Genomic DNA, 26,735 nt, shown 5'->3' with positions numbered 1-26,735 from the left:
AGCTGGGGGAGGTGTGTATTGATCGAGAGGTCTGGGCGGCTTTGCTTGAGCTGCTGCCCCCGCGACCCGACTCCGGATAAAGCGGAAGAAAATGGATGGATGGATGGAAGTTAGTTTTGAGTTAGCGAAAGGTAGCATGCACACTAACGTCTGCAAAATGTCTTGTAAATGACTCAAGAGCTGTTATCAGTTTATAAAACAGCTTTTCATTTTAGAAGTGTTTATTTCTCACAAGCTTTTACATAATATATGACAAATAAGTTATATTTACACACAAATGAAACAGAGTTTTGCAGCTAGCTACCAGCCTGTGACATTGCCATGCTAACATCCGTGAAATGTCTTGTAAATACATTCAGAGGTGTTATTAGGTTCCAAAAACAGCATTTTCAGTTTTAGAAGTGTTTATTTCTCACTACCTTTTTCATAATATATGAGAAACATGCATATAAACACACAAAATGAAGCAATTTTGGAGAGACCAGACACTGATGTCACAGTGCAGCTCTACTCTGATTGGCTGTCACCCCTGCCACTCAAAAACAAAACTGAACAGATTGAAACAGAATGTGACTTTATAACCTCTTAAAATACCTCTTAAAATAGGTCAAGGTTAGCCATCTTTGAACTTGTCCAAGGTCTATGTCCCAAGAATGTTACCTGTGAATTTGAAGACCCTGGCAGTAAAAGGACTGGAGTCATGCTGAGCACAGACAGATGGACGAACGCAAAGCCTTCACAATACCCGATGGCCATATTTGATGGCCTCAGGTCAAAATGAATGGAGGAAGTGCCCTTTTGGACGGAGTGATACATGTCAGCAAGAGAGATAATACATTTAAATTTCACGCAAATGTAACAAACTCAAAGAAGCTAAAAAAAAGGTTTAATACAATTTGGGTTGTAAAAAGAGAGAGAAAGAACTTAAGCTTTAAGCAAGAGCTGTGAATATTCTCTCCTAAAGTCATTTCAGTCATAAAAAGGATTTTCTTCACACCAAATTCACAATCTTGTATCACAAATATCATCGAAATTCATCTTGTCTGGAAACCAACATGGATTAAATTACAGCAACAAGACTGCAAGACAGTTTCTGTGGTGACAACAGATCACATGAGGGGTGTCCTACCCTCAAATATCAAACTTTGTCAGCGTCATCATCAAGTAGTCCATGAAACATGGTTGACTTTCAGTTGCAACTAAAATTTCCAGAGACAAACATTAAATTGAAGTAGAAACAAAGCGATGGACAGAGGTAGTAAACATAGGTGACCTTAAATCCCATTACGAATACCTCCAACAAATTTCACACTAAAGATTTGGTGGATATCTACCACATAGGTGAGACAACACAAACACACTGTCAGTTTCAATACTAACCTTAGTTACAGTCACAACATTTTTCCTTGGTTTGCCAAAATGAGTCAGTGGGAATGAGTCAGTGTTTTGTCACAGATGCATTAGACGCTACATAGTATTTTTCCAAGTCGGAAATTGGAAATTCCAAGTTCCCAGTTTCCATCAAAATGCAACATAAACTTACAACCCTACACAAGCACTTCACCCGCAAGATTTCATGCAGCTGTAATGGAGGCCGGCAGGAGTTGCTGTGCATATGAAGAGTTCAGGCACAAAACCCCATATACGCCACACCCACAGAAAATGAGATAACCATTGCAAGTGAAAGCTTACTGAGGCTCGTATACAATAACAGAATCAATTCTGCTGCAACACCCCATAAATCCTGTGGTAAATGCAAGTCAAGATGTGGTTTGCATGCAGAACCTTGTAAGTGCTATCCCAGTTTGTGTGCAAAACCACATAGTGAACAGCGCACCACTCAGTGGCATGTATCTCAGTCACGTGACGCAAAGATTGCGGCACCCACGAGAGCTTCTCTGACATTGCGTTTACACATAACGCCGGCACATCACGAATGCCACGAAGTGACATTCTTGGCTGCTGATCACGAATGTGATGATTTGAGGCAGAGGTGTCAGATCTCCTCAGGAACTGCTGCAACCTGTTACCACATGTTGGTGGAGAATTATCAGCAACCATTACGCACGGTCAAGAATAATGTTCTGCGCCGTTGCGCGCTATTGTTAAGTTCTGTCACGTTGTGAATGAGGCGAATTGTCTCCACACACACACCCATATTCATCCATCAGCTGATGAACAATTCAGATCGTTCCAGTTTGCTCCTTTAAATCCACACCAGAAGAACTTTGTGACTGCATGCTTAGTTGGGTTCTGCGCCATGGAGTGGCACAGAGAGGAGGAGGAGGAGACGGAGAGAGCCAGATGTGTGGCTCCACGCGGCTCTCGTCTCACTTGTTTTCCCAGACATCAGGCACAGCAGCAGGTGGAACACCTGCAAGAGTGCGCTGAGGAGCACTGGAACAAGGCTTTTAGCCGACTTGGCATCTCTGTCCTTCTTCAGCATACTGCAGCAATGAAACTGAATGCAGTGCAGCAGGGTTTAATTGTGCACACATCAGTGAAGAACGCTGTCACACTCTATTAAGGATCATCACTAATCAAAATGGATCAACACGCTCAGTTGCGACCTCCACGACAAGAGGTGAAATGAGGGTGGTGCGTGACATTCGTGGAAGATTTTTTGACAGCCAAAAACATGCTCCACGAAAATCAATCAATCAATCAATCAACTTTTTTCTTATATAGCGCCAAATCACAACAAACAGTTGCCCCAAGGCGCTCCATATTGCAAGGCAAGGCCATACAATAATTATAAAAAACCCCAACGGTCAAAACGACCCCCTATGAGCAAGCACTTGGCCACAGTGGGAAGGAAAAACTCCCTTTTAACAGGAAGAAACCTCCAGCAGAACCAGGCTCAGGGAGGGGCAGTCTTCTGCTGAGACTGGTTGGGGCTGAGGGAAAGAACCAGGAAAAAGAGATCGATCACTAATGATTAAATGCAGAGTGATGCATACGGAGCAAAAAGAGAAAGAAACAGTGCATCATGGGAACCCCCCCACAGTCTACGTCTAAAGAAACATAACCAAGGGATGGTCCAGGGTCACCCGATCCAGCCCTAACTATAAGCCTTAGCGAAAAGGAAAGTTTTAAGCCTAATCTTAAAAGTAGAGAGGGTATCTGTCTCCCTGATCTGAATTGGGAGCTGGTTCCACAGGAGAGGAGCCTGAAAGCTGAAGGCTCTGCCTCCCATTCTACTCTTACAAACCCTAGGAACTACAAGTAAGCCCGCAGTCTGAGAGCGAAGCGCTCTAATGGGGTAATATGGTACTACGAGGTCCCTAAGATAAGATGGGACCTGATTATTCAAAACCTTATAAGTAAGAAGAAGAATTTTAAATTATATTCTAGAATTAACAGGAAGCCAATGAAGAGAGGCCAACACGGGTGAGATATGCTCTCTCCTGCTAGTCTCCGTCAGTACTCTAGCTGCAGCATTCTGAACCAACTGAAGGCTTTTTAGGGAACTTTTAGGACAACCTGATAATAATGAATTACAATAGTCCAGCCTAGAGGAAATAAATGCATGAATTAGTTTTTCAGCATCACTCTGAGACAAGACCTTTCTGATTTTAGAGATATTGCGTAAATGCAAAAAGGCAGTCCTACATATTTGTTTAATATGCGCTTTGAATGACATATCCTGATCAAAAATAACTCCAAGATTTCTCACAGTATTACTAGAGATCAGGGAAATGCCATCCAGAGTAACGATCTGGTTAGACACCATGCTTCTAAGATTTGTGGGGCCAAGTACAATAACTTCAGTTTTATCTGAGTTTAAAAGCAGGAAATTAGAGGTCATCCATGTCTTTATGTCTGTAAGACAATCCTGCAGTTTAGCTAATTGGTGTGTATCCTCTGGCTTCATGGATAGATAAAGCTGGGTATCATCTGCGTAACAATGAAAATTTAAGCAATACCGTCTAATAATACTGCCCAAGGGAAGCATGTATAAAGTGAATAAAATTGGTCCTAGCACAGAACCTTGTGGAACTCCATAATTAACTTTAGTCTGTGAAGAAGATTCCCCATTTACATGAACAAACTGTAATCTATTAGACAAATATGATTCAAACCACCGCAGCGCAATGCCTTTAATACCTATGACAAAAATCACGAATATCACGCACCAACATGCACTATTCAGCGTATTCAGATGCGTTAAGTCACATTAAGAATGTCAGGAACGTGCCAAGAATGACGCAAATATGACATTCATAACACGTACTGCCTGTGAGTAAATGCAGCATTAGCATACATAAAAGTGATGGACTTACTGAGTTTTGCAAACAAACTGAAGCCAAATTTGCAGCCAAATCTATTAAAAGTTGCTAATTAAGACATTTCTGAATAAAGGTTGATTTTTGAGATTCTGCTGTTTTGTTCAGTGCACCATAACCATTTCATAAAAAGAAAGAATGATTCATGGAGATGTACAGCATCCATCAGGTAAATATCCTGATGGAAGCTGTACAATAACAATGCAGAGTGCAGCCGCTACAATAACAACGCAGAGTGCAGCCGCTACACGGCCAACATGTAGTATCTGTCATGGAATCCCCCCAAATAAATACTTTACCAGCAATAAAATTAGCTGTAATTTACCACAGAAATAAATTATTTTATAACAAGCAGATTGTTATGTGTCGGACGCGGGCGGAGGACCGGCCAGCGTTTGAAGGACCCAGTATAAAATAAGCAGAGCACGGTTCAAAGGATAACAGAATTTAATAACATAACAGTGAGTGCTGAATAATCACAAATGAGTGCGCGGTCTGGCGAGGTGGAATTACGGTGCGCTCCCAGCAGCACAAACGGTCCGGAGCCAGAACAGTTCGGACCCAAGGACCCTGCCGACACCCCCCAGGTGGCCGCGACCAACCGAGTCTGTGAAAGAAGAAACCATCATGTGAGTCCACCACTCCACACACAGAGAGACCACTCAAAGGTGTACATAAACAGCAAACACTTCCTGGCTTAATTACCAATCAGCTTCCCACCCTGCAGGCATGGAACACCCAGTTCAATTCTCCACTGCAGTGGAAGCTGATTAAACGACTAACATAACAGCTCAATATAATAAGGTGTGAGGGACACCACATTTACTGACTGTACTCATGTTAGTCACAAAACCTAAAGTACCTCAGGAAGTGTGCTGACGAGCGTGAGACCTCACCCCCTCCTCTTTCACAGACCATGGCATCAAATCTGGTACGGTCTCTGCATCCATGATGATGAGATGGCTCTCTAGACGACGATCTCACCCGTCTGGTCACAAGGTCGAGTCTCTGGCAAATACACACTGTGTACTCCAGACTTAAATGCAACCATGCCCCAATCCATAAAGATGCACCACAGCTGTGAGTCCTGACGAGCTGCACATGACAAGCTTCAGGTGTTCAGGGTGAGGTCCTAATAACTCAGCCACACAGCCACTCAGTCCTGAACGCATGCCATCTGGAAGGAAAAACAAAAGACAGAGAACAGAAGACAAACAAAAGCCAGCCAGGCACGCCAGGCACCCCAGCCACAACACAGATTTGCACACCAACTAAATTTTGTCAGCTTTGTGGAAAATAAAGAGGATTACACCCTTTAATATGAATGAAGGGCCAAGGGCAACACATAAATAAATAAAATAAAATAAAATAATGTGTTTGAGCTTGACAGTGGCAAACAAAATTTCAACTTGAAAATACCCAATCTGGAAAGCCATGATAATAATCCATTCCTTGGTAAAGTTTGGCAGCGATCTGACCTACTTCAGTGGAGCTGTTGGCGGAATAACAGCAAGTGGTAACAAACATCCGTATAAACAACAAAGAGGTAGGATTAATAGTAAAAAGCTCAGATTTCTACACAAAATACACTACAATTTAATCTTCTTAACAGTAATTTATTAATATGCAGACAGTTGAGCAGTTGTCGTGGTGCTCCAAATACCCCACGGGCCCTACATTGGGCAGCTCTGCATCCTGCCATTAAATGTATGTATTTATGTATGTATTTATAAATTATTTAGGTTCTTCTTATCATATACAGTATATGCAATTATTATTATTATTACTACAATATTTTATTATAACTTTTGCTTTGTCATTTGATTTTTAAATGGACCACAATGGAAATAAGTGTTTTCACTTTCTTGTGCCATCCATGTATTTTTAATGTATTTACAATAATATTGTGTACTTACACTGAATTTACTAAATGAAATCACGCAGGCACATTTTAATATATAGATGAGTTACCACCCCCTGGTGGAATGGTGTCTGAGTTCAAAATGTAATTACCAGTGTCTGTTATTCAGTGTTGTTAGCTAATATCCGTAGGATCTCCAAAAATAGTTTCGTTTTTGCTGCGTTCATCCTTGACCCAAAATACATAAGTATACCAAACGGCAAATGTGAGCTCTGCCCAGTTTGTCTGTGTTCGAAATTGCACGCACGCATGCACACACTTATTCTTACACACCCACAAACAGAGGCGGTAGCAGAAGACATCAATCACACTATCCTTTTCATGCTTGGTAAAAGCAACATGACACTTAACTAAACTGACTAAACTGATTGAACTACAAAACACAATAAATCAAAACATTAACAACACTGTTAAACTAACATGAACCACAATGCCAACATTTAAGACCCCCAAACTCAAAACGCCCCTGGTGCATTGCAGCACAACATCCATTCTTCACTGTTGTTAGCTAATATCGCCAATTTCTCCAAAAATATTAGTCCTATCAACTTTCCATTTTCACAGTGTTCATTCTTTACCCAAAATACATAAGCATACCAAATGGCAAATGTCAGCTCTTCCCAGTTTCTCCATGATTGAAGCCATACACATGCACACACATGCGTACACACACAGATCCCACTTGGTTATTATAACAGATTATTATTATTATTTTATTTTATTATCACTTCTATATGACACTTAACTAAAGTGACTAAACCAATTGAACTACAAAAACACAACAGTCCTATCAACTTTCCGTTTTTGGAGCGTTCATCCTTGACCCAAAACACATAAGCATACCAAACAGCAAATGTCAGCTCTCCCCAGTTTCTCCGTGATTGAAGTCATACACACGCACGTACGCACACATACACGCACACACACACACAAAGGCCACTTGGCTATTATATTATAGATACAAAGCGTTTGCCACTCATATAGTTCAGATGTTGTCATTAACCTCTGTTCACATTTAAAACGTCAGATGAAATAACAGCTGTAAAACTGTAGTTTGATTGAGTGAAGCTGTGCAGGGTTTTTATTTGTCTGGTTAACTGGTTGCATTTACGAGCTGTGATCACCACAATATTTTATACGTATTGTCTGTCGATGCAAAATGCATAAAATAGGATGAGTTACCTGTAATTCCAGCTGCAAAGAAGTAGAGTATTAAGTGAGTGAGTATTAAGTGAGTATTAAGAGCAGGATAAGGCGAAGGCTGAACGAGCTGAGACGTTTAAAAACCTCCTGCAGTAATTCACACATTATGATGGCACAAACAAGTCTTTATGAAACTGCTCAAACTGGCTCAAAACTCAAAACTATGGCATCTCAGAACTGCAAAACAAATGCGTCAGAAAATGATTCATCATTTCAAAAGGCTGAAATGTCTAAATTTAACTTTTGTTTTTTGAAGAAAATTGTTCATTGGTAGGAAATGCTCAAAGCAGCTAATAAAAGTGTTGCTTCAGAAGATGATGTTTCAAAATGCCCAAAGCCCTAAATTAAACAGTTTCTTATGAAAATTACTGTTTTGAAATGCTCAAAAAATAATTAACGGAAACATGCAACACAATATGATTCACCATTTCAGAAGACTGAAAACTGCAAAGGAAACCATTTCAGAAAATTGTTCACTGTTGGGAAATGCTGAAAGCATTTATTGAAACATTTGCTTCAGAAGCCAATTGTCCATTTCAGAAGGCTCAAAAATCTGTGAAGTCTGAGAGCACGCGCGGGTTGAGCACTTTGCTGCATCCACGACACCAGGGAACCATCTTGTGTCCTGAATGGCAACCACCTAGGCCAGGGGTATTCAACTCATTCCAGAAAGGGCCGAGAGGGTGCAGGTTTTCTTTGCAACCACCCACTCCACCAGGTGATTTCACTGATTAACTGATTCCATCTGGTCAAAGTGATGTTCTCCTTCATTATCGGTGTTACCAAATACCTCGGACCTATGACCTCATGACTCCATAAGCTCTTCCCTGGTATCTCTTGATCTCACAGGCTGAGGGCAATAAATGAAACAATTCTGACATAAAACAATTCAGTGTTTTGAAACACGTGGAACACTGCCATGACATCAGTGAGTGGATAGCGAGTTCCTCCTGGTTTGACACTTTAGATCTGCAATTCACACTATGTGCAGTGAATTATAAGTGTTGATCACAATCTGTCTCCTCCTGGTGAAGCTGTGTCATGAAACAGTAGTCATTTATACACTCGGCTACATCAAAGCTCATTCAAAGCCTGATGACAGTGCGGTAACAGGTACATCTATGCTGTCCAGTACAAAGTCAACGTACACCATACTGAGGTACTCACAACGGACGAGATGTTTTTGTCTGCTACATCACAGAAAGACGTGCAGGAAAATATTAGATGTGCTGCTAAAAGCAAGAAAAGAAGCACAGGGTCACGTCCCATTTTTCAGCTTAGAGCATAAAGTCCGGGGTCGTGGCACATTTTGACCCGTTACTTCATTGTGCAATAGAGCAGACACTTTTGTTCCTTTAAAGGCCACTAATGGATCACAGAAAAACTGTGATATTCTGCTGTATTCTGACACTTGGTGATGTACACATGTAGTCCAAGCATGCACGTCCAGATATCATACAGCTGAGAAGGCTGGCAGGAGCTGACACTCACAAAACAAACACGCTGGACAACTTTGGATACTTGTTAAAGTGGACTCTGAAGAGGTGAAAGTTGAGAGACAGCAAAAGAAAGGTAGATGATCCTGCTGCTGTTTTGTTTTCATCCTTTATTCCTTTTCCACCTCTTCCTTTATGCCTGACTGGTATTTTGTGAGCAGGATTTTACTGACAATAATCTCATTGTCACAAATTGTGAAGCCTGGTTTAGAACGGATAATAGGATTATAACTTTAAATCGTGACACTGTGCCGCAAGACAAAAATTTCCCATGATAAGAATGATAAACTACAGAATATAAAATGCTACACGCATCTTTTCCTGACTTTTGCCAAATTATGTGCCTCTTTGGGAGGACTTGGTGTCAGAGGCAGTCAGGCGAGAGCTGCTTGAGGAAATAAGGACAAGTGTGTTGATTGAATTTGGGTCTCATGCAAGGTGGCTTTGCCGCCTCGAGGTGCTGGGACTCAGTGCTGGATCTTGGAACTCACATTTTCAATACCCAGTGTGTCCCAGGACTGTTCATGCAAACCCTGTATGATATAAATGTGAATGCTGCTACCAGCCTGACCGCCTCCTCTGTTAAGCTTGGACTGTCTTATGTCTTTGTCTTTAGTGCAGCAGATAACTGAAACAATCAAGCAAATGGTGATTAAAGCATCAAATTCGGCAGAAATACTCCTTAGACACTCCTCTTTTGAAAAACCTATTGGCCACTTGACTTTTCAGTCGGTGGTCAGGTAGGGGTCAATTGAAGAATTACACAGAGGTCAAAATTAAAAGATGCTCTAATCATATTGAAAAATATTCCACATTATTTGCCTGATCATAAAGATTCCAAAAAGGTATAGTTTGGACTATCTGTGACTGAATTATATGGAGTTACGTGATAAAAACAGCAAGAATGGTGACAAAGGTCAGTTTCATTTTGTACAGAGGTCAAAAGTTAAAGTTGCTCAAATTTTGGTAAAAGTGATGCACATTATTGGTTGAACTAATAGGATTAATAAATGGAATAGTTTTGACAGTGTTGAATGCTTGGTCTCCAAAGAAAAGGTCAAACAAGGTTTATGTCTATTGGATTCTATGACATGTGACATATGTTACCCCGTAACGTGATAAGTAAGGATGATATATGGTCCAAACTATTCCTTTTTTAAAACCGTGTTAACTCAACTCGTAGCTTGCATCACTTTTTAACAAAATTGGAGCAACTTTAACTTTTGACCCGTGTACAAACCGACATTGACCTTTCAGACTTCAGACTTCAGACAACTGTACTGATCCCAAAAAAGGGCAATTATGTTTACACTCCAATTACCTCAGACAAGATACAGCAATTAATCCACAATTATTACTTGTTTACCGTAATAATGGCACACATCAAAATTAAAGACAACACATATACATTTGACATTGTTTATGTGTACTAAACTTGAAGCAGTCCATCATCCGAATTGAGGTAAAGTGGGTGAAGGCCGCTGCAACTGGAGTCGCGCTGCCACTAGCTTGGGGGGAACGGGGACCTGCCGCAGCTAAAAATTGCGCAACCCCCAGAGGGGGAAGGGGTGGCGTGAGCGGTGGCCGGGATGGGGTGAGTGATGGGGGAGCAGGAAGGGAGGTAAAGGGAAAAATGGAGCATGCTTCAGTTTTGTCCATGTGTAAGTCTGTCAGTTTATTGTCTTTGTGGGTTGAGATAAGAAGGAGCCGATAATCTCACCAGAGTCTGTCACCATTCTTGCTGTTTTTATCCCATAACTCGATAGAATTCAGTCACAGACCATCCAAACCATACCTTTTTGGAAACTTTATGATCAGGCAAATAATGTGGCATAGGTTTCAATATGATTGGAGCATCTTTTAATTTTGACTCCGGTGTAATTCTTCAATTGACCTCTACCTGAACGCCAACTGAAAATTCAAGTGGCCAATCAGTTTTTTCAAAAGAGGATTGTCTGAGGAGTATTTCTGCCGAATTTGATGCTTTTATCACCATTTGCAGGATTCCGCTCTAAATATTCTCTTATCTGCTGCACTACTTGTGTCTCTCCAGGTCTTTTCCTTGTTGGCGTCTTAGTTACAATCACAGTCTTGGTTTGCATAGTTTTTTTTAATGGTGGCTTAATGTGTCATCGCTTTACTTTACGGGAAAATAAAAGGGGAAAACAAATCACTGTTGCCATATTAGAAATTGTAGATGTTCTTCTTGGTATGAGCTGGCTATGATTCATACCCAGGGCTGTGAAAACTCAGCGGATGCGAGGAATTCTGCGGATTTCATCTCGGGGTGGGGGGGGGGGGGGGTGGGGGGGGGTGGGGGTGTTAGTGTTGTACTCTGTAATTGTGATCGTCACTAAGTTTTTAAAATGCCTATCGCAAAGCGTTTCCTTTTTTTACGACATTGTGCAAGTTTTATAAGTACGCAGACACTGATCTGTGTGTTACAGATACAAATATGTGTCCTCGGATCCGTGGAGGAAAAATGCCACTCAAAGCGTAGCTGTTGCGACAGTTGTCGTAAAGCAGGACTGGTTGGTTGCTGCAGCGACGCTGTGTGGCTCCTGTAAGACGCTTCAGCTAAACGTAGCATGTGGACATCGCAAACTTTTAGAGCTCTCAAGTTTTTAAAAGAAGAATTTTGCAGCATGTCTGTCACAGAGCAACATCAGTCAGAGTGAAGATGGTGAGAAAGACAGTTTGATAACGTTTGATAAGGACCAGAATCCGTGGAATTTTCGCTGGCTTCATGAACACACCTGAAAGAGAAAAGAAGCGGGAAAAGTGAACTGTGCCATCACAAAACACGGTAAGAATTTTTCTCTCCCTGGAAAATAAACATTGTGTTGTTCAAACAGGATTTTAGACAAGATTATGTGACTTTTTTATTACTAATCTTGACTTTCTTTCACTGGAAAAAAGATATTGTGGCTTTGAATGGATTTACATGAATTTACACAAGAATATAAATTAGTTTTTATTAATGTAGACTTTTTCATGGGAAAAAAGACACTGTGGATTTACAGGAATTTACACAACAATACGTGACTTTTTTACTATAAGGTATGTTATTGATTTTACCCTGATTTTCAAAATATTCTACCAGCTTTAGGTGTGGTTTTTGAAATGCTTTAACAGTCTTTTCAGTCTTCATGAATTTCATGTAGTTTAATTGTTCTGAGTTCATGCATAATTTGGTTTACAGTTAAAAGGAAAATCATTCCAGGTCCTACTTCCACGTTCTGTTATTTCAACATTATCATTGACAGTTCAAATGAAAGGTTGAGTCTAGGATCATTTAAATATGCACTTCTTTTGAGATTTTTTTTCTTCAAGGAGATGCTGAAAATGTATCATTAGATACAAAATTAGTTTAGTTTCTGGGGCCCCACGGGCCCTAAACCCCGGTTCGACCCCCTGCAAATTTTCCTCAGATTTCACAATTTTCATTTCACAGCCCTGCATACCAAAGTGATGTATACAGAAAAGAATATCAGTTGGGCTTAAAAACAAAACCCAACCCATGTTTTTCACAAGCCACACGAGTCAGAAAGCCCAGTTAGAAAATCAGATCCCAGTCGTATTTTTAAAAAGTACATGAGTCAAAATGCCCAATAAATACAATCCTAAATCAGAAAAAGTTGGGACAGTATGGATAATGCAAAAAAATATGTAAACTAAAATAAAAAGTAACTCACATTTCCTTTGACTTCTACTTACTTGCAGACAGGAGGCACCCAAGATATTTCACATTTTGTCAATAGGCAAAACTTGCACGATGTACAGTTACTCCACTCACATCCATAGAAGCCTGTAATCTCTCAGAGCTATCATGGGTGTAGCTTGGTGGCTTCCCTCACCAATCTCCTTTCAGCATGTCCACTGAATTTCTGTGAAGTGCCTACTTGACAGAGATTTACCATACAGCACCACACTGTGTGTTTTTCATTTTCCATATCTTAGAAAATCAGTTGTGTTTTAGACGAAAAACCTCTAATCCCCTTCTGTTTTGTAGTGCTCCTGGAAAATTAGGGCCTTTTGGAAACAACAGGCATTCTTGCATCAAACGTGCCATTGTCCAAGATAAATAGCGGTTCACTCTGCAATCCAAAAATCTGCAATGTTGAAGAAAACATTTCTCACTCCCTGATTCCTGTAACCACTGTGGCGAGAAAACACAACCAATAGATTTTTATTGGATTTTTATTCATCATCATCATGATGGGTCTTTTTGGATTTTTAATCACAATTAAGTCACCTCTTACTGTATTTCATTAAATTATCAGCAAAATTTTTGCAATAATGAGAAAAAAAAATTACAAGAATGCACAGAATGATTCAAAGCAGAAGAAAAAGGTAAAGGCCTTTTCACACTGGGCCTACAATAAGTTGTGTTGTGCTGCATATTGAGTACGCCAGAATTAGGCTGCGTACTCATGAAAAAAAATATTGCTACATGCAGATTTGGCATAGTCCCTGCATAGGTTATGCATAGGCTGGCGTACAATGGCGTATGGTTGCGTACCCTGTGCGTAGGCACCGTGTACCTACCGCATATGCAATTGGTGTAACTACACGTACGGTTGCGTACATATACATAGGTCTGGCATAAAGGGTATGTAGCTTTGTACAGTTGCTTACTGTATGCCTACTGCCATGTATGTAGCCCTTGCTGGTATATAAACGTAATTTTCGAACTCTCAGTCCACCCCTGCCTGCTGTCCAGAACACATCGCTGCTGTTAGACTGCTGTAAGAACACAAGCAGAAGAAGATCGTGAGGTGGTTAAGTCCTCCGGAAAAAGCTGCAATTCTCCAGCATCTGGACACCCATAATATCGCTGTCACCTTTGTGTCCCTCAGTGTATTGCCACATAGGCCAGCGTAGGGCAGCATAAGATCGCGTAGTTGGTACGCAGCATTACGCAACTCATAGGCCTGGTGTGAAAGGGGCTTAACAAGAGAACACATCCCCTGGGAGAACTCAGCACGGGTTGGGTTAGGGTTAGGTGTAAGGTTAGCCCCGGACCCAGTTCATGCCTGGGGCTGAGTTCCCACCAGGATGAGTTCTCTTGTATCCAAGAAAAAAATAATTTAGAAATTTATACAAAAACAGTCTTTACTTTTTTGTTTCTTTTTCTAACACCCGTTTCTCCTTCTTTCCAAACTGTTGCTGCACCAGATTTGATTCCATCCCCTCAGTTTACGACCTCTTCAGTGTGTTTGATGCATCTCAATAACATGCAGCTGCTACTGGCGCCTCCATCTATCCATCAAATCTCCTTTAATCTGTCCATTTTAAATGTCTCATCAGAGGGGGTGCATATTTGCCAACTTTAAAGGCATTGAGCAAATAGTGGCATTTTCTGTCTTTAGGACTTCCTCCATCTCTGCATTGTTCTTTTTTCCAGTCTTCACTCGCTCTCATATTGATGCTTTTTCCATTACACTAGTCTGCAGACAACAGAAGTCACACCTCCATCCTTTAATGCCCTAATCCACTATCCATCTTTCCATTATTCTCTCGCTCTGTGTAAGCCAGTCTATGCTCTGCAGTGACTGCAGCCAATCCCATTAGCCAGATGAGCAGGCCTCCAATGAAGGGGAACGCATAATGACAACACCAGGGTTCCTCTCACACAACTGCTACACCACCTCTGTCCACGTCTGCTCCAGCCATTCATCCGTCACTCTTGAGGCTGTGTAGTATGAGTGCGTGGGAAGCTGGTGTGTGTGAGTCCATATACACAGACAACAAAAATATAAACGCAACACTTTTGGTTTTGCTCCCATTTTGTATGAGATGAACTCAAAGATCTAAAACTTTTTCCACATACACAATATCACCATTTCCCTCAAATATTGTTCACAAACCAGTCGAAATCTGTGATAGTGAGCACTTCTCCTTTGCTGAGATAATCCATCCCACCTCACAGGTGTGCCATATCAAGATGCTGATTAGACACCATGATTAGTGCACAGGTGTGCCTTAGACTGCCCACAATAAAAGGCCACTCTGAAAGGTGCAGTTTTATCACACAGCACAATGCCACAGATGTTGCAAGATTTGAGGGAGCATGCAATTGGCATGCTGACAGCAGGAATGTCAACCAGAGCTGTTGCTCGTGTATTGAATGTTCATTTCTCTACCATAAGCCATCTCCAAAGGCGTTTCAGAGAATTTGGCAGTACATCCAACCAGCCTCACAACCGCAGACCACATGTAACCACACCAGCCCAGGACCTCCACATCCAGCATGTTCACCTCCAACATCGTCTGAGACCAGCCACTCGGACAGCTGCTGAAACAATCGGTTTGCATAACCAAAGAATTTCTGCACAAACTGTCAGATACCGTCTCAGGGAAGCTCATCTGCATGCTCGTCGTCCTCATCGGGGTCTCGACCTGACTCCAGTTCGTCGTCGTAACCGACTTGAGTGGGCAAATGCTCACATTCGCTGCCGTTTGGCACGTTGGAGAGGTGTTCTCTTCACGGATGAATCCCGGTTCACACTGTCCAGGGCAGATGGCAGACAGCGTGTGTGGCATCGTGTGGGTGAGCGGTTTTCTGATGTCAATGTTGTGGATCGAGAGGCCCATGGTGGCGGTGGGGTTATGGTATGGACAGGCGTCTGTTATGGACAAAGAACACAGGTGCATTTTATTGATGGCATTTTGAATGCACAGAGATACCGTGACGAGATCCTGAGGCCCATTGTTGTGCCATACATCCAAGAACATCACCTCATGTTGCAGCAGGATAATGCACGGCCCCATGTTGCAAGGATCTGTACACAATTCTTGGAAGCTGAAAATGTCCCAGTTCTTGCATGGCCGGCATACTCACCGGACATGTCACCCATTGAGCATGTTTGGGATGCTCTGGACCGGCATATACGACAGCGTGTACCAGTTCCTGCCAATATCCAGCAACTTCGCACAGCCATTGAAGAGGAGTGGACCAACATTCCACAGGCCACAATTGACAACCTGATCAACTCTATGCGAAGGAGATGTGTTGCACTGCATGAGGCAAATGGTGGTCACACCAGATACTGACTGGTATCCCCCCCCAATAAAACAAAACTGCACCTTTCAGAGTGGCCTTTTATTGTGGACAGTCTAAGGCACACCTGTGCACTAATCATGGTGTCTAATCAGCATCTTGATATGGCACACCTGTGAGGTGGGATGGATTATCTCAGCAAAGGAGAAGTGCTCACTATCACAGATTTAGACTGGTTTGCGAACAATATTTGAGGGAAATGGTGATATTGTGTATGTGGAAAAAGTTTTAGGTCTTTGAGTTCATCTCATACAAAATGAGAGCAAAACCAAAAGTGTTGCGTTTATATTTTTGTTGAGTATATATATATATATACGAGGTCCATTAGAAAAGTATCCGACCTTATTTTTTTTTTTAAAACATATGGATTTGAATCACATGTGCTTGCGTGAGCCAACCTTGAACCTTCATGCACATGCGTGATTTTTTTCACTCCTGTCGGTTGCGTCATTCGCCTGTGAGTAGGCTTTGAGTGAGGAGTGGTCCACCCCCTCGGCGGATTTTCATTATCAGGGAAATGGCTGAGAGACTGCTGCTTTGCTTGATCAAATTTTTTTTAGAAACTGTGAGGCACATCCATGTGGACACCATTCAAGAAATTCAGATGGTTTTTGGTGAAAATTTTATGGGCTTCAAAGACATTAAGGGATGTTACTGTCGCTTTAAGGACACCCTCAGCAGCTGTGGGGCGCGCCGCGCTCCAGCTGCCATCGACAGGCTGAACGACCATTTCATTTCTAAATGGATCGCTCTGTGGATCCGTGACCATCGTGTGCACTTTCTCTGGTTATCACAAGAGCTGGACATCACCCATTTTCCTGCAGATTTCACTTTTAACAAGAGATTTTGTCGTGGAAAGCCGAGCGGATGCGTCGCGCGTCATGATGGATTCGCTGCTGGACCGACACAAAACCATCTCCATTTTGGTCTCACAGGACGGCTTTGAGATGGCGTTCAGACAGCTGTCGGTGGTTTTTCAGTCGAGTGATTATCCAAGAAATTGTGGATGTGCCTGGACATGCCAGAACATGTTCTGTGACGCTTCATCACGGCGTTGCTTTGCGTGTCGTGGCACCACCGTGAAGCGCGGGATTCCTCCGCACGTCTGTCTCAATTTGCCGAAAAAGTGCTACCAGACACTGATAGATTAGATTAGATATTGGTGTATAATTAGTGAAAATCACTGGGTTGATATAAATAATAAATAAAAGGGGACCCAATACAGTACCCTGTGGTTAAATAACCCTAGTTAAATAAAAAATAAATGCCACTCGCGGGATTCGAACCTGCAGTTTACAAAAGCTCTAATTAACAGATGGAAGCTTTAACACTGTGCTACAATCACTATCTTATAACAGGAGCATAAAATGCCTAAAATCAACAAGGAGATAAATGTTTGTTTGTTTTTTTAATTGAAATTAGATGATGTAGATGAAGAGGAAGTTTTCGTCATCTTTAATTAGTGCCGTAATCACTGCCAAAACGACATTTGTTATGGCATATTTTTGGTGATACATGACTGAAAGTGGCGTATTTGTCGCACTGTTAGCTTGTCATAGTCCTGCGGCACGCCACTCAGAGGACACACATGTCCTGTCAGACAGACGTGACATTCAGATCGCCTGCTGCGTGTCCACGTGGTCTGACAGTCCATTTCACCTGGGACAGCCTGTCAGTGTGCATGCTGTGTGCGCGCTCCAGCCCATCGCAAAAGCGATATATGTGTTATGTATTTCCATGTGACGACAGGGAGTACACACACATGCATCATGGACATGCCAGAACATGTTCTGTGACGCTTCATCACGGCGTTGCTTTGCGCGTCGTGGCACCACCGTGACGCGCGGAATTCCTCCGCACGTCTGTCTCAATTTGCCGAAAAAGTGCTGATGTCCACGTCTTTTCACAATTCCTGTGCTAGTCCAGACGACGTCCTGGATAAAACACAGCGTCCAGTTTGGAAATGAATGGCACATTCCACTGTTACAAGGAGATTTTGTCATGGAAACGAGCGGATGCTTCGCGCGTCACGACGGCAAGCAAGACAAAGAACACCTCTGTTTTGGAGTGCAAGAAGGACAAGCTGGGACATGTCCACCTCTCCACAATTTCTCTGATACTCACTCGACTGGTAAGTCACGACATGCAAAGCAACGCCGTGATGAAGCGTCACAGAACATGTTCTGGCATGTCCAAGCACATCCACAATTTCTTGGATAATCACTCGACTGAAAAACCACCGACAGCTGTCTGAACACCATCTCAAAGCCGTCCTGTGAGACCAAAACGGAGGTGGTTTTGTGTCGGTCCAGCAGCGAATCCATCATGACGCGCGACACGTCCGCTCGGCTTTCCACGACAAAATCTCTTGTTAAAAGTGAAATCTGCAGGAAAATGGGTGATGTCCAGCTCTTGTGATAACCAGAGAAAGTGCACACGATGGTCACGGATCCACAGAGCGATCCATTTAGAAATGAAATGGTCATTCAGCCTGTCGATGGCAGCTGGAGCGCGGCGCGCCCCACAGCTGCTGAGGGTGTCCTTAAAGCGACAGTAACATCCCTTAATGTCTTTGAAGCCCATAAAATTTTCACCAAAAACCACCTGAATTTCTCGAATGGTGTCCACATGGATGTGCCTCACAGTTTCTAAAAAAAATTTGATCAAGCAAAGCAGCAGTCTCTCAGCCATTTCCCTGACAATGAAAATCCGCCGAGGGGGTGGACCACACCTCACTGAAAGCCTGCTCACAGGCGTATGACGCAACCGACAGGCGTGAAAAAAATCACGCATGCGCATGAAGGTTCAAGGTTGGCTCACGCAAGCACACGTGATTCAAATTTTCTTTTTAAAAATAAGGTTGGATACTTTTCTAATAGACCTTGTATATATATATATATATATATATATATATATATATATATATATATAGAGGAAAATAAGTATTTGAACACCCTGCGATTTTGCAAGTTCTCCCACTTAGAAATCATGGAGGGGTCTGAAATTTTCATCTTAGGTGCATGTCAACTGTGAGAGCCATAATCTAAAAAAAAAAAAAAAATCCGGAAATCACAATGTATGATTTTTTAATAATTTATTTGTATGTTACTGCTGCAAATAAATATTTGAACACCTACCAACCAGCAAGAATTCTGGCTCTCACAAACCTGTTAATTTTTTTTAAGAAGCCCTCTTATTCTGCACTCTTTACCTCTATTAATTGCACCTGTTTCAACTTGTTATCTGTATAAAAGACACCTGTTCACACACTCAGTCAATCACACTCCAACCTGTCCACCATAGCCAAGACCAAAGAGCTGTCTAAGGACACCAGGGACAAAGCTGTAGACCTGCACAAGGCTGGGATGGACAACAGGACAACAGGCAAGCAGCTTGGTAGAAGACAACAACTGTTATGATTATTTATTAGAAAGTGGAAAAAAACACAAGATGACTGTCAATCTCCCTCGGTCTGGGATTCCATGCAAGATCTCACTTTGTGGGGTAAGGATGATTCTGAGAAAGCTCAGAACTACACAGGAGGACCTGGTCAGTGACCTGAAGCGAGCTGGGACCCAAGTTTGGTTCTCCCTGGTTTTAAGGGACCAAAGGTAATTAGTCAATTGGATGTTCATTTGTTTCATGGTTGTTATTTCCTCATTGGCTCATATCCAAGTAAGAAGATAAAAAGATCAGGCATTATATTTAAAAAGTTTTATTTGATTATTTTGACACAAATCTGATTGCATACCCGTGTGCCACATTGGGCCTTTGTTTTAGCCCAACATGGGGAATAATAAATAAAATAAAATAAAATCAATTTTATTTATATAGCGCCAAATCACAACAAACAGTTGCCCCAAGGTGCTTTATATTGTAAGGCAAAGCCATACAATAATTACGGAAAAACCCCAACGGTCAAAACGACCCCCTGTGAGCAAGCACTTGGCGACATTGGGAAGGAAAAACTCCCTTTTAACAGGAAGAAACCTCCAGCAGAACCAGGCTCAGGGAGGGACATAAAAGAACATCAAAGCTACAGTCTGTAAAATTTAGGGGCGTTTTTTTTTTATCAGAATTGGAATATTGCTCGCATAATATCTGTTCATCAGTGGATAATTACGTGCAATAATGAATCGGTTTGTTTTGATGAGATTAGAATAAGCCTTTCATATCTACATGGGAGCGGGCCCCTCATGGAGGCCACAAATACTTGGTTACACATACTTGTTGCACTGCCATGTTCATACAGTTGTCCAGAAGGGAAACATCCCACTGTTTACATTTGTGCAATACAACCACAAAACTGAAGAAAAAAAAGATTAACTGGTACTTGCTGCCCTATACATTGTTTACTAGTCATTAGTACGTGAAACCTCATTTTGTGAGCTGGAGGATCATACATATTGCTTATCACAAGAGAAGGCAAGATAGCATGAATCCCCATCTTCAGAGAAGCAAAAGCATGAAGGGAAACAAAGTCATGACCAGGACCATCATTTTGCAGTCTACAAACGTACCACTAGATGGCACTTAATACTATGTACACACTGTGTAAATCCTAAAAACTATGTTTTCACTTACTGAACTCCAAAAACAATACATATGGATGTCCGAAGGAGCATATTTGGGCTTTGCTATTGTCTTTACAAGGATCACATACATAAGTTGTTACAGCTTCTTGCATGGATAAGCAAGATGGAAAATGTGTCAGATAAGTGTACAGTAAAACACACCTAAACCGTCATCGTATAAGCCGGATACTCGCACTCACCGGACAAAAGCAAACATCCCAATGATTTGTATGGTTTTCCATGTCATGAACACCGTATGTACCAGATTGTGCATAACAGATTTTCGCTCACATCAGACAAAACGTCCCACCCCATTGTAATGTATTTCCATTAAAAACCCCTCGCATGTACTGGACAGAGTAGTCTGGACATGCTCATTCACAACAGAGGTACGACATGAAGTTCAGCACTGACACTAGCTGATTTGAGGAAAGTGAATACCGTATTTCCTTGACTAAAAGCCCAGGCGATATTTTTTTCAAACCGTGCTCAGACCCGGTGCCTAAATGAGGCAGGGTGTAATTCAACGCCAGCAATTATTATCGAAATGCTGCTTGTGCTCTCTCATTATGTCTTATTATCTCCAGCCGGGTATATAAATAATTACTACAATCACCAGACACTGATAGATTAGATTAGATATTGGTGTATAATTAGTGAAAATCACTGGGTTGATATAAATAATAAATAAAAGGGGACCCAATACAGTACCCTGTGGTTAAATAACCCTAGTTAAATAAAAAATAAATGCCACTCGCGAGATTCGAACCTGCAATTTACAAAAGCTCTAATTAACAGATGGAAGCTTTAACATTGTGCTACAATCACTATCTTATAACAGGAGCATAAAATGCCTAAAATCAACAAGGAGATAAATGTATTTTTTTTTTTTAATTGATATTAGATGATGTAGATGAAGAGGAAGTTTTCGTCATCTTTAATTAGTGCCGTAATCACTGCCAAAACGACATTTGTTATGGCATATTTTTGGTGATACATGACTGAAAGTGGCGTATTTGTCGCACTGTTAGCTTGTCATAGTCCTGCGGCACGCCACTCAGAGGACACACATGTCCTGTCAGACAGACGTGACATTCAGATCGCCTGCTGCATGTCCACGTGGTCTGACAGTCCATTTCACCTGGGACAGCCTGTCAGTGTGCATGCTGTGTGCGCGCTCCAGCCCATCGCAAAAGCGATATATGTGTTATGTATTTCCATGTGACGACAGGGAGCACACACACATGCATCATGGTGGACAGTCGTAAGGTCATGTCCATCAAAACATGGTATGTGTTCTACAGCTGTGACATCCACGACCGGAGATCTCAACAGCTGCTGCTGTTGGCAGCCAGCCACACACCCTGTCTGTTCAGCACAAAGACCAAAGTGTCACTCTCTGTTTCTCTGTTATGTGATATTTTTTATTTAGTTATTTTGGCATGTAATTGTGTATGTAGTTATTGTAGTAATTATTTCTACACCTGTCCTGGCTGTGGTCTCTGTGTTTTTAATGTGACACGTGGTGTGCACTGAGTCAGTGAGTCTTTGGCCAGCGATCAGCTGAGAGGCGCCTCACTGTGCTGTGTGCTGGCTGGCCGCTCCACATCTGTTGCTCCCCATCGCTCCCCCCCGCACGCCACATATGTTGCAGGGGGTGTGTGCAGGGGGGCGCGCGGAACACACGTACGCCACGTGTTGCGGGGGGAGTGGGGGCAAAACACATGCACGCCACATGTATTGTGGGGGGAGCCGACTCTGGCACGGCACGTTTGTTGCTTGGCAACTCCACAGTCGTGGGGGGCACTTAGAAAAATTCCACAGCCAGCTCAAAAGTGGTCACGTTCTCACTATTTCCGTGCTGACAGCATGAATGGCACCACATTTTGTAAGTGTCCAGTGAGCAGTGTTGGATGTTCGTGTGTGTCACCTGGAATTTGGCCGACACCTGCAGCGAGAGGGATCGAATGGGCTCTCACAGGGCACTCTCTGTCTTTCAGCCGCTTGTGTGTGTGTGAATAGTTGTAGCGACAGGTGTACAAGGCATTAGAGGCGGCTCCAATTTTTCACGATTGGCATGCAATTTCTCGTTCGTGCGCTAGTCGGCTTCAATCTTGTTATGTGTGAAGGGGCCCTAATGACGGAGACCGTAAGGGCTGTGATTGCTCATTTTTCCTGTTTCACTCATTCCTCTCCCATCATATTTTAATAGTTTTTGCAGTGGCCACGCTGATTACATTTTGATCATGGATCAAAAACATTTGGCAGAAAAGTTAGAAAATATGACCAACACGGAGTCTAAAAACTATAAAGACACTCAAATCCCGCGCAATTCACTGAGGGCAAATTGCACATACTTGTAATGTTGGTTTAGAGGTTGATGATTATATAAAGAAGTGGAGCTCGTTGAGGGACAAAATTAATCCAGAAAAAGGCACTGTTCCTTACATGGTCACGGTGTTACAGAACTGGAGAAGCATAAAGCAGGCTTTAGGATTTTAAAGTACCACTCCGCAGCGGACGTAGAAAAAGGAGGGACTCAAGCAAATGTCATCCCTGCATATAATGCCTGGTTCATATTTAAGGCAGGATTTATTTATTTATTTATTTGAAGTTTTGACCCAGTTTGGACCAAATGAGGCAGGTCCTGATTCAAGGGCAGGTGTTTAATAAAGGAAATACATAAGCCTAAATGGAGCTGGGATTCCCCATAGATCGTTTGGCGCCTCCTGACTGTAAATAATCCGTTAGATACAAATAATGGATTTTGTCAGTTTTATACATATAGCGGATTTTGACTGTTTTTCACATATAGCGGATTTCAGTTATCACAAATAAAATTCACTGGTCCATCTGAATCTATATGCAGGCATGCACATAACTGGTACTCTTGGTGTTTGTGCATGCTAATACTAAATGATGAGCAGCAGAAAACACAAGGGAAACGCTTCATAAGAGGAAAGCAATGACAGGTTGTAGGAAAAGTGTTTCCCTCTGCTGTGCATCAATGATTTTTTTGCACATACAAGCACGATGAGTACCAGTTATGTGCACCCCTGATTATATGCGAGTGTTACTGTTTTACTATTTGTAGCCTGGATGTAGAGAGTTTCAATTATTGCAGAAGTCTTTGCAAAAACTGTAACAGTGTAAACTTCACTAATATATAAAGAATGTATACATATCACAGACAAAAGCAAATTTGTTAAATGTATTAAACGGCATTTGTAATATTATTGTTGCAGCAGTCATGATAGAGGATTCTTGTGGCGTCAAGTCAAACAAATCTGAGCACTGAATTTCTGTCACAGTTTGTGAGCAAAAGAAATCCCACCAACCACACACTCAAATCATTTTTTCAGAGATGGAGCACATCATTTCCAAATTTACAACATGCCATGAACGTGGCGGAAAGTTTTCTTCTTCTGGTTGCTCCATCAGGGATCGCCACATCAGCTCATCATCATCCTGACACCTACTGGTCAAATGTGTTTGGGCACAATACTGTAATGTTATGATTTAAAGTATTTTCTTTTGGATTCTCCAGCAAGTAATATTGCCTTAATATCACTTTTAATGAGGGGGAAAAATTGATGGGAGGAAAATTGTTCATAAAAAATTGTGAATTCCTGGAGGGATTGCCTGTAGGTGACCTTGTATAACTTTATGGTATAATGAAAAGTCCTGCTGAACATCTTTCTATCATCATTAACTACACCACCATAAAATCTACAACCCATTTCCAGGATCAGATAAAACTGTGCATTTTGTATCACTGTAATCCTGCTCCATCTGGCCCAAAACCACAAGTCAGAGACAGTGAACAAGAGTCAAGAGTGAGACATAAAGAGGGCCCAACATTTAGAGAACAACTTCCACAAACCTCGTGTGACTCCCAGAGAGGCGAGGCAGCAGAGGGGTGAGGAAACAGTTGAGCAGTATGACAGACAACATATCATTCATTTCTGCATTCACGCTGTGCCGTCTCCGTCAGACGACACAGTGCTGGTGCGTCCTCGTGCCCCCACTGGGTGCATGCTTCTAATCTGCCCTGCAGGGACGAAGCCCCCCCCCCCCCCCCCCCCCCACTGCTAGGCTCCATGCAGACCTCAGGGCATGTTTTTATTGTTTTCCTGTGTGTGTGTGTGTGTGTGTGTGTGTGTGTGTGTGTGTGTGTGTGTGTGTGTGTGTGTGTGTGTGTGTGTGTGTGTGTGTGTTTTTCTAGCTTCCCAATGCATGACAGATTTTAAATCAAATACGCTTTGGCAACAGCACCCTGAGGTCCTACCGACAAACATCTTGTGAAGTGAATTTAGTTGACATAAAGAGGAAACGAGATTCGGCAGGATGAGTAACTGAGGGACCCAGGTGGTCGCCTTGATCATCAATAAATTGTCAACTAATCGCTGTGTCTCAGGTAGAGCTGCTAGGATTAACGCGTCTTGTTAATTTTGTTCACACTGGATCATACCTATTTGAAAAGCTTTAAACTGTATTGTGACTTCATGCTTGAGTGGGATTATATGGACATATGAAATTACTCTATTTTCCAGCTGGTTTGGGTACACTTGGCCCCCCCTACCAGAGGAGTTACACGGCTTGATGAAGGAAGGGGGAAGTGCGGGAGGAGCTGCTGCATCTGCTGCCACCCCGACCCAAACCCGGATAAGTGACAGAAAAATACAATGAATGAATGAATGAATGAACATAAAGGTACAAAACATGGAAAAACACAGAAATAAAACACACTACTTCACCTTCGACAGGTCTTGTTTTTCACTGCCAACAACCAGTCCATGTGGCAAATTGTACCAGATTACAAAGGATCAGTGCTGACCCTGCCCTGACATTGAAATAAATCTATAAAATATGAAATGAATGAAAAATTTTAATATGAAATGAATCTATAAAATGACAGCAAACCTTCAGTCATTCTAAATACACAGGTGTAAGATGTGAAACATGCTCACTTGATGCATCTTTAAAGCAAAGAAATAACATAATAATTAATGTTGTACCTTCAGTTTAATAGAGTTATTCATTTATCTTTACAACTCCACAGGTTGGAGTGGTTCAATCATTTTAATCCTTGGGCACACGTCCTCGATCAGACTGTCATTATTTATTTGTACCTTGTAGCATTAAACTCTTAGAGATGCTTTACCAGCTTTGTCGACTTTGGAAGAAATGTTTTACCACTACACTAAAAACAAGTATTATGATTCTTTATTAGCATTAGAGTCAATGTATTCTCCTTCCTCAATAAATTTCAATGTGCTATGCGTGCTCTGCTTATTTTTAAAAAAAACACAGAGACACAAGAAACTAAAGACTGCACTGTAGTTACCTACAACACTTTTTCCCCTTGTGTGTATACATCACTCTAGTGTGAGTCATAGCTGGTTCAAACCATTAAGAATATATTAAATGTTTCATCAGAGATTTTATTCACTTGTTTATTTATTTATTTACCAATACAAAGCTGTCTGGACAGCTGGATTTCAGTTGGTAGAGTGGGTGGTTCAATAACCAAAGCAGGACTGAATTCCAAAAAATGTATATCTGTAGGTGTGGAAACATCTGGAATTGATGTCTGGCAAATGCACAATAACAACATTCATTAAATTTAAAATTGCATCCCACCGTTGACTGCCTAAAACTCACATTTTTGACTGTGGTGTGCTAAAACATCTTCTTACAGGGTGTGTGGTTTGTGCAGCAGTGGTGTAACTATGGCTACTTGAAAAATTAAAGGGGGGTGTTTCACAGGTTCAGCAGTAGGTTTTACTCAAAGAACTCAGTGAAGGCTCATATGAGCCAAATGGAATTTAATTGGGCTTCTTAGACTGATGAAAGGGTGTCATGTGCACACATTCCATTCTGCAGGTAATGACCCTTTCGGTGAGGTGACAGGTGCCGCTCACTCTCTGAAGGCTTCATTAGTTAGATCACTTCATATGGAAAAGCTACTACATGCAAAATGTCTATGTACAGGTGTACACAATCCTGAATCTATATAGTGCCACTTTGCTAGTTAAAAGTTGTCCCTAATAAAGTGGTCACTTTGGCAGTCATGGTGATCTGAAGGTGGTTTGACCTGATTTACTCCAGTCTAAGGGTTATGTGGTGTTTTACAGTTTTCTTTCTGTATGTTTATACGCCGTGAAGTCCTGTTAGACTGACTATATATAT

At 41.8% G+C, this 26,735-nt stretch overlaps 1 protein-coding gene and 1 long non-coding RNA gene across 2 annotated transcripts in view; one reads left to right on the top strand and one right to left on the bottom strand.

Annotated features, from left to right (window-relative positions):
* Window positions 1–26,735, top strand: part of LOC117508133 (endothelin-converting enzyme-like 1) — a 209,187-nt gene that overhangs the window by 35,967 nt on the left and 146,485 nt on the right.
* LOC117508135 lies at window positions 9,281–20,443 on the bottom strand. Its single transcript, XR_004559991.1, has 3 exons — window positions 20,339–20,443; window positions 13,535–13,539; window positions 9,281–9,291 (listed from the first exon to the last, which is right to left on the bottom strand). It is a non-coding gene; the product is annotated as an uncharacterized LOC117508135 (long non-coding RNA).

This window comes from Thalassophryne amazonica, chromosome 4, assembly GCF_902500255.1.
Source record: "Thalassophryne amazonica chromosome 4, fThaAma1.1, whole genome shotgun sequence".
In the NCBI taxonomy this organism is placed as follows: domain Eukaryota; kingdom Metazoa; phylum Chordata; class Actinopteri; order Batrachoidiformes; family Batrachoididae; genus Thalassophryne; species Thalassophryne amazonica.
This window is presented reverse-complemented; position numbering and strand designations above follow the sequence as displayed.